The sequence below is a fragment of the Octodon degus genome, unplaced genomic scaffold (genome assembly GCF_000260255.1).
Source record: "Octodon degus isolate 3935 unplaced genomic scaffold, OctDeg1.0 scaffold00009, whole genome shotgun sequence".
NCBI lineage: Eukaryota > Metazoa > Chordata > Mammalia > Rodentia > Octodontidae > Octodon > Octodon degus.
The window spans coordinates 12,228,166-12,237,729 of NW_004524585.1; the positions used below are offsets into that span (position 1 = coordinate 12,228,166).

General features: G+C 49.2%; 1 pseudogene; it reads right to left on the minus strand.

The window, feature by feature from the left end:
- Positions 1 to 4,229, minus strand: part of LOC101564898 — a 25,846-nt pseudogene extending 21,617 nt beyond the window's left edge.
- Positions 4,230 to 9,564: the final 5,335 nt, after the last annotated feature.

Genomic DNA, 9,564 nt, shown 5'->3' on the forward strand with positions numbered 1-9,564 from the left:
TTTTTTTTTTTGCGGAACCGGGGATTGAACTCAGGCCCTTGTGCTTGCCAGGGAAGCACTTATTCCACTGAGCCATCTCCCCAGCCCCAAAATTTTACATTTTTATTTTATTTATTTATTTATGGTACTGGGGATTGAACTCAGGACCCTGCACTTGCCAGGAGAGCACTTATTCTACTGAGGTATCTCCCCGGCTTATGCAATCCTGATGTAGCTGTTCCTGGAACTAGAAAAGCATCAAACTATACCAGATACACAGGAAATTAAGTCTAAGAAGGTCTAGCCCTGGGAGGTGCTTTGTTCTACTTGCATTCTTGGTAGGGGAACACAGACTCACACGCCTCAGGTTCTTCCTGGAATGTGTACAGTCCTCAGTCTCTGCTCAACAGCAGAAAGAATGACTAGCAAGTCTATGGAGAACAAAAGAGCCCAAATGCCAGCTCCCTGTGGCCTGACTCTCAGTGCCTTGGACAGGGCAAGGGTAAAGTGGGAAGTGGTTAAAAGGGGAGCAGAGCCTCTCCCTGCTGGAAGGATCCATGTAGGACTCTAAGAGCAACAAGCTGACTGGCTATAAGGGATGAATCAAGGCCCAAGAAGTCTTGGATCAAGTAGATGGAGCAAGTAAAGTGGAGCTAGCTGGACAAAAGCCTGAATCCATAAATTCAGGGGAGAGCAGGTTCTTCAGGTCCCCAACCCTAGATACCCCCAAGACATGCCACAGAGTTCCCCCTAGGGGAAGCCAAGTAGTCAGACAGGGCAAAGGAGTGAAGTCAGGTTCCAACCACAGGCTGTGCTTCCCCTTCTTGCAGTTCAGGGCCAGCCAGCCAGGGGGGAGGCCAAGGATGCAGTGCCCTGCTGCAGGGGGCAGCAACACCTGCTCCCACTCACCACTTTCCGGATTTGCTCCATCACCACATCGATGATCTATCTCCTTCCCTACAGTGTAGTGGCCACGGGCATAGTTGTTGGCAGCATCTTCTGTATCAGCTGGTCAGGGTGGAAGAGCTTCCTGTAAGTGCCGGTTCTCACCCCATCTTGAGGGAAGAGAGAGGGGCAAAGGTAAGGGAGGCTGGTCTCATTCCCCAGGGGACACAAGGCCTGGAACCTTTGTTGTTAAGCTTCCCCAGGTGTAACTGTGAGACATTGGGGCCACTTCCAAGGCCTAGAGCTATCTGGGCCTGAGGGGGAAGTCAGGGAGTACCTTTAACAGGCCCTTCTGCTGATCAGAGTTACTTGGTTTTGCTAGGGAGGAATCAGAGTATAGAGGAGACTTCAGTTTAGGGCAAGAACATGGATTAACGAAAAATCCCTGTCCACAGTCTAACCTCCTAAACAGCATGTTTGGAAAGGTGGAGGAAGGGTGCAGTTTTCACAGATGGGAACTGAGGCGCTTCAGATTCAGAAAGAAGCAGCAAAGCCTGTGGGAGCAAGTAACAGGCTCACACAGGCCCAATCCTGGCAGGCGGCCTCTTCTGCTAGGGTCAGCAGGGACCTGTCAGGAATGTTCCCAGCTCCAGTTCCTCAGGCAAAGCTATCCTCAAGAGCCTGAGGCATGGTGGGGAAAGGAAGCTGAAACTTTTAGTTCATCTCCATTCCACTCTAGTCTGGCCTTGACTCAAACATTTGGTATTTTCCCAGCAGAACTGTGTCACCGATTATCCTCCCAGCATAGGAAGGCCCAAGGACCTCTCCTGAAGGCAGCATGTCTACAATAGCAACACACCACAGACTGGTGGTGTGCCTGGTACAAGAATATAGGCTTCCCACTTACCTATGACCACAGGCTCCAGATCCACAAAGACAACCCGTGGCACATGCTTGCCAGAATCTGTCTCAGTGAAAAAGGTGTCGAAGGAGTCATTTCTGGTCCCCAGAGTCTTCTTGTTGAGCATGGTGCCATCTGGCTGGATGTGGTGCTCCAGGCAGTAGAGCTCCCAGCAGGCATTGCCCATCTGCACCCCCACCTGGCCCACGTGAATGGAGACGCACTCATGCTGGTGGGGATGGAATGACACACTGTGAGCCGGGTCGGGGCCTGCAAAGCCTTGCCTGGGAGCAGTCTACCCTTCTTCCTCGAAGGCTGCAGCTGAGTGGTACCTAGCTGAAACCCCAAAGACTGGCTTGTGGTTCCACACCTTCCTATACCTGCAGCCAAAGCACCTCCAGGGTCTCATTTCCTTTAGTTACCCAGGACTTAAGAAGAAAGTGGCTGTGCCTAGGCCTACAGGACGGGGACTAGAGAAAGCCCAAGCAAGCAGCCAAATCCCACCACACAGTGGCTTGGGAAGGCTCAGGGTCCTGATAGCAAGACAGGATTCTCTGGAGGTTCTAGGCTCATGCACTGGGGCCTAGGTCCACAGCTTGCTCACTGCAGTGACTGCCTGTCTCCTTCCCACTGTGACAGGAGCCCATGCTCAGGCCTGTTCATTACTGGAGGAAATAACAGCCACACACACTCTAAGCTCAGTCACAACTAGGCTGTTATTTCCACACACACTCTAAGCTCAGTCACAACTAGGGAGACCTTTGCCCGTCCTGGTCACCTGTCACTGTCCACAGCAATAGATCACTTCATCTAAGCAAGTACACTCAGGGTCACAGTGGAGGCCAGAAGACCATCTCACCGTCAGTCCTCCTCACTGAGGTCCGGCCCCTGGCGGACAGACCTTCCCATCTTCTCACCCTTTATCCCCAACCTGCAGTCCAGAAGACATCTGAAAGGACTGAGCACCTCCCACTTGCTGGAAGAGCTGTGTACCAGGCAATAGCCACCGTCTGGCATCCTAGGAACCATCCTCCAAGAGGGCCTCAGAGCGACCCAGAGTGCTCTGCACACATGCGGGCCTCAAGAGATTGTCATGGGATGGGGACCTGCACACACACCAAGCCCTCCGTTTTTACTGAGGACCCAAGTCCCTAGCACCAAAGCAAAGAAAAAGGGCAAAGAACAGCATTTATTCAGCAGGCACACAGAGGTTAGAGAAAGCCCTGATCAGATATGGGATCAAAGGGGTTGGCTTCTGGCCTGGGCGTTGCCCAAGATTAAGGCGTTGGGGGAGACTCTTCTGCCCTGGAGAAGTCCGTACAGTTCCCTGGTCCTCGCAGGTCCATCTGATTGGGAGTGTGCTGTCCAGGCGAGGCGGGGACTGCAGTTCTCGGTGGGAGCTCTCAGGTGGGCCCCAGGCCCCCTCTTGACTCCAGAGCACGCTCCACTGAAGAGAGCGGAGCCGCGCCCCGAGCTGGACGCAGCGCCTGAGCCCTGCACTACTTTCCACTTCGTACCTCCTTTCGGAGCTCTGCCCTGACAGCAGCGCTCTGAGAGCTCAGGACTTGACTTTGCTACTCACCTCCGCCTCGGATACGGAAGGCGGCAGAAAAGCGTCCCGACCTTCCCGCACCGCCCACCTTCGCTGTGAACCGCACTCTGGCACCTAGCGCAGCCCACCATACCTTGGCCTGCCAGGCGACCCTCCTGACCGAGCAGCCCAGCCTTTCCATGGAACCCGGGCTTCCTCCTCCTGGACCCCTCGAGTACCCCAGCTCCTGCTCTCCATGGCTGCGTGCTCAGGTGAAGCTCCTCAGAGAGGTGGACTGCACAACGCTAGACTTTTTCCACTTGCAGCACCTCACTGAACCTGTTTATCCTGGCCGCGCTGGGCCCGGTTCCCCTGCGGGGCTCACGCTGATTGGTCTGCAGCAACGGCCGTCAATATGCGGGGCTCACGCTGATTGGTCCGTAGGGGGCGCCGGCCGCCAGCCGCCACTCTGCCACCAGAAGCGCTGTGGACCTGGCCGGAAAGGGTGCGAGCCTTGCTTGGCGGGGCGGACTCGAGCTCAGCAGGTGCCAGCGAAGGAAAGACGAGGGGAGAAGCCAGGCACAGCGCTCCGAGAGGGGTCCTAGCGCTGCTGGGCGAGCGGAGAGGGGCCCGGCGTGGGCGAGGACGCTCCGGTGTCAGGGTCGAATTTACCGCCCTCTCCCGGGGCAACAGCTCGGCTCCGCGGACTCGGATTCCCGGAAGCGGAGGAGTCAGGCGTCCAGAGAAGACTGAAGGAAGTTTGAAACAGAAGACGGAAACGCGAGGTGGGGCCTGGAGTGCGAGACTGAGGAGCTCCACGGAAGCCCCGAGGCCGGGGCCTCCCCTGAGCGGCAGCGAAGTGGCGAGAGCAGCGCCTGAGGCATAATCGATGCCCTTCGCGCATTTTTCCAGGGCCCCGCCGTACTGATCCATCCCAAAGGACAGACGCCCCTGTTCCCCTCCGAGCTGTCCCCTGCAGTTTCCCTTCTTAGTACCTAAGGGTGAGGAGTTAGCCCTTCGCTTAGGAGCCTTAGTTGGTGTTGGCCTCGTTAAATCGCCGGCCCCTCACCCCACAATGATTGCCTTTGATGTTTCTGTAGCCCATTCCAGAGGACCGCCAAGCATCCGTCACTGCTTTCTGGCTTTCATTTTCTAGCGAGAATGTGACTGTAGCCAGTTTATTGAGTCAGGAGACAGGCTTGGAGACAAATTGGTAGAGACAAATCTGCAGCTGTAAAGACTTTGTGTTCATAGGGCTCAGGAAGACTCAGTCACTTGAACATCAGACCAGTTGCTCCTTACATTTCTTTTTTGCCTTTTTGAGACATGGTTTCACTATATAGTTCAAGCTGACCTTGAACTCACTTTGATGCCTTGAATTCACATCAATCCTCCTGCCTCAGCCTCCAGAGTGCTAGGCTTATAGGCTTGTGCCATCATGCCCGGCTGCTCCTTTCTCTACCCATTTTTCCACAAGACTCTAGCTATGCCATTCAAAACTAACCTGAAATAGATTAAAACTCAGTGCTTGTTTAGATGCCTCAGGGAGGTTTGAATCCAGGATGCAAAGGTTAATTTCAAACTTTGCAGAGTTCTTTGAACTTGGAACTCAGTTTTAAGAGGCCACCAGCTTTAAAGTAGATGCTTCTGCTTGGGGATAAGGTGTGTGGAGGTGAACTCTCAAATGAAAACCCTGTACACGCAGCTAGGTGCCCCTCACCACCCCTAGCAAAACAGCAGATGCTGCATATGACAGTTAACTGATAGTGTTCACTTAAGAAACTCCCAGCTAGACTGGACTAGCATGTTCTGGGTAGGGCTGAAGGGATTTACTGAAGACAGAAGACCTGCCCTGGTGCCAACAGGCTTGCCACCTGAATGGAATAAAAGGGAACAGCAGGGGGGAGGCCTGATTCTGTTTCTCAGAGGAGCATCAATCTTCACTTTCACCTTGGGACCTGTGTCCTAGCTTCCAGTGAAGACTCCAGCCCCCAGAACAGCCCCTTCTGCATGCCATTGAAGACCCTTTGGCTTCCTGAAACAGGCTCAGACAGGACACAACACTGAGCTCCAGGCCTTCAACTGGACTCTTTGGCTCTCCCTTGTGCAGACAGTCCTTTGGCACTTTTCTACACTGACTGTGGGCAGCTATTGCAAGCCAATCTTGTAAATTCTCATATATTTGTATGTCTTGCATTAAATTGTTTCTCTTGTAAGCATTGATACATTGTCTCTTACTTAAGTTGGGGGCATCAGTGATTAAATAGTGTTTCCTAGTCCTAAACAGAAAGCATCAGAAAAGCAAGGATGGGGCTGGCAAGATACCTTAGTGGACTAAAGCGCCTGCTTAGGCAAACACAGGGACCAAGGTTCGATCCCTGGCACCATATGCCATCCCAGTCCCGCCCCCAGGACAAACTGAGCTAGCCACAGAGTCTGGATGTAATGGTTTATGCCTGTAATCCCAGCGCTGGGGAGACTGGACACAGGTGGATCACTATGAGTGCAAGCTGTGTAGTGAGACCCTGTAACAACCACATACACTTTTAAAAAGAAACAGAAAAGCAAGGCTTCCTCATTTCCTTCATTAAGCATTCATTCCACCTACTGGTGAAGTCTGGAGAAATGCTCTTCCATTCCTGCCGAATGGAGGGAATTCAAATGCAGGTATTAGAAGTACAGTGCATTGGAAAAATAGCCAGCCAAGGTGGTGAACACTGGTAATCCCAGCACCCTGGGAGGCTGAGAAAGGAGAATTTCAAGTTCAAGACCATCTTTGGTAACTTAGCAAGACCTTGCCTCAAAGTTTAAAAAAAAAAAAAAGTCTAGGAGTCTAACTCAGTGCAGAGGCCCTGGTTCCATCCCCAGTACCACAGAGAGTAAACAGCACATTGGAAATGGCAACAGCCTTAGTGTTACTAATGGAAATTGCACAAACCCTTCTTGGCAACATTACAGTGCTTCAATTACATAATAATTTCAATTAAAACTAACCTCCTATTCAAGAGTTTAAAATATTCCAGACTTCAGGGAGAGCACCCTACAATCAGTTCCATTTTTAAGCAATCCAAAAAGTCCTAATACACTTGTATCCCTTGGCTGGGTTTACTCTGTCCACATCTTCCTCCACCACATAGCAATGCAATGAACCCTGTGAATGGAGATAACACCCACACTTAGTTTGGGAAGGGAGGAGCTAAAAAAAGATGCCAGACTCTGTGAAAGACTAGTGAAAAGCTAGTGCCGAGGCTGGACAGGCAGTATCTAGCTTTCAAGTGAGTGGATGACCTGCACATAGCATAGCTGCCTAAACTGGTGCTTCTGTGAGCTCACTTTTCCTATTGTCTCAGTGAGAAAGAATGGGAAAGTTCTGCTATTTCTGTCTTTCAGAAGCAGAATGTTCAGAGATGCATCCTAGAATGCCCTGATTGTGCCCCCCTGCTTCTTTCAAAGCTTGCAGCACAGAATTCGATCTCCAGCCACTCCTGGGTGGGACAGTGAGCACCTCGACTACAAAAGCTTTGCTCTTTCCCTCCTGGAAGAGCTGGCCAGGCCTGGAGCTCTGTTCTGTGTCCTGTTTTCCTTATGCTCCAGCAGAAGCTCCAAAAATGCCTCATGGGGATGGTATGTGTTTGCATCTTCATGATTTCTCTGTTGAATTTGGCAAAAGAACCCTGGCTAGACTGATAACACTGGCTTGATATTTACTTTCTATCTGACTTAGACAACTACTCCTTAGCATGGGACTCCCAGTGTCTACCCAACCCCTATTCTATATCCCTTGTCTGTTCAGGGCAGGACAAAAGGGAGGGGAATAATTTGTAACCCTATGGGAACTGCTCACTCTTCCAGGGCCTACCAAGGATTCCCAGCCAACATTTTTTTTTGGGGGGGGTTATGTATTTGGTACAGGGACTCACTATGCAGCTCAGACTCATAGGGATCCTCTTGTTTTCAGCCTCCCCGGTGCTGGGATTACAGGCATATGCCAACACACCTGGTCTTGGTGGCCACTGAGCTATCTTCACAGCCCACCATTTCCTATTTTAAGACATGATCTTTCTAAGTTGCCTAGGCTGTACTCAAACTTGCGATTCTCCTGCTTCAGCCTTCCAGAGTATTAAGATTATCAGTGTGTACCATTACAGTGAGCTGGTTATATTTTTTTAACAAATTTTTTTATTAGGAGGTAAGGGACTTTGCTTTGAAGAATAGGAGGTTAGTTTTAATTAAAATTATGTAATTGAAGCACTGTAATGTTGCCAAGAGAAGGGTTTATGCAATTTCCATTAGTAACACTAAGGCTGTTGACAAGGGGTGGATTGTACTGGTTGATACATTGTGTCAACTTGGGAAGTTTAGAAGCTTCATTAAGTGACTCAGCAGAGAGCCAGGATTCTTAGTTTGTAAACACCCTCATCCTGTGTAAGAGGAGGGCATGGCCAGTGTGTGGGTTCTACACCCCCACCCCAGGGTAGCTTCTTTATAATATAAGGAGGGGAGAGAGGCTGGCTAGAAACTGCAGCAGCTGCTGCCCTTCCCTTTGCTCTTTGCTGTTTTCTGCTGCCATAAACTGCTGCTCTCTGCCATGTGCCACTCTGCCTGGGAGCCAGCCGAGCATGGACTGAAACCTCCACAAACTGTGAACTAAATAAACCTTTTCTTCCTTAAATTTGTGTGTTGGGTATTTTGTCCTAGTAATGAGTGAAAAGTAACTGAGACAACTGGCCTAGCACATGTCAAACCCTGGTTTTGATCACTAGCACCGCAAAAACAAACAAAACCCTTTTTATTGTGAAAATATAACATTTATTTGGAGAAGGGCACAAAGGCTATACAGCTGAATAATTACATAATCACTACCAAGATATTTTTTAAAAAAGGCATTACCAGCATTCTCAGGAGCTGCCTTCAAACCCCTCCAAAGCATCACCACCAACTGTCCATGGGCATGTGTCTATTCTGAGTGAGCTGTTCTTTTGTCTGTCTGTCGTAGTGACAAGCAACACTGTCTATCAATAAATTCTCCCACCTTGTTCTCCATGACTATTTTGGCTATTCTAGGTCTTCTGCATCTGCATGTAACTCTTAAGAACAGTTTGGTAAGCTCTGCCCACTACTACAGACTGAACCCAGGGCCCTCACACTGAGCTACACTGCAGCCTTTTTTAAAATTTTGAAGCAGAGTCTCACTAAATTGTCCAGCCTAGACTCAGATTTGAGATCCAACTGCCTCAGCCGCCCAGCTTCTTGGTATTATAGGCAAGTGGCATCATGCCCAGTGACTGTTAGCTTTTTTTAATTTTTAATTTTTTTTGTATTTAATGCAGTGTGCACAGGGTCTCACTACACAGATTGGATTCATAGTGATTCTCCTGTTTTCAGCCTCCCAAGTGCTGGGATTACAGGCATGCACTATCATGCCCAGTCTCAATTGCAGTCTCAGCATGTCCCAGGGGTGAGGCCAGCACAGCACTCTGGGGATCAAACCCCAGTCACTGAATCTGCTTAAGCAGTCACTTTATTTTTTATTTTTTTTGCAAACAATAAAAATTCACTATGTCATGGTCCTAGAGACAAGAAATCTGAAATTAGTATGAAGGTTCAAAATTAAAACGATACTAGGGCCGAGTTCCATTGGAACTGTTAGAAGAGCATCTGTTTTTCCTTTCTCTGGTGGCAACTGACATTCCTTGGTTCATGTTTGCACCACAGAAATCACTGTCTTCACACTAATGCTGTTCTCTCTCTCTCTCTCTCTCTCTCTCTCTCTCTCTCTCTCTCTCTCTCTCTCTCTCTCTCTCTGCCCTTTTTTCTTCTGTCTTTACCCAATCTCCCTTTGTCTCTCATGAGAGAATGTATTATTGCACATAGTAATACAGGATAATCTCATCTCAGGGTGTTAGGCAGGCACTTTAATCCGTTGAGCTATCTGGCCAGCCCTGACTGTTGGCTTTTTGAGTATGATTTTTATTTAATTTATATATTCATTTGGGGGAAAGCTGACATAATATTAGGAGTTAAACTTTTTTTTTTTTTAATTTATTTATTTTTGGCAGAACCGGGGATTGAACTCAGATCCTTGAGTTTGCCAGTCAAGCACTTATCCTACTGAGCCAAGGAGTTAAACTTTTATGAAAATACTTAGTATTTTATGCTTTGTGAATGGAGAGGCAAAATAGAACATTATGGATAATTCTTTTCTAAATTTTATTTATTTATTTATTTGAGAGAGAGAGAGAGAGAGAGAGAGAGAGAGAGAGAGAGA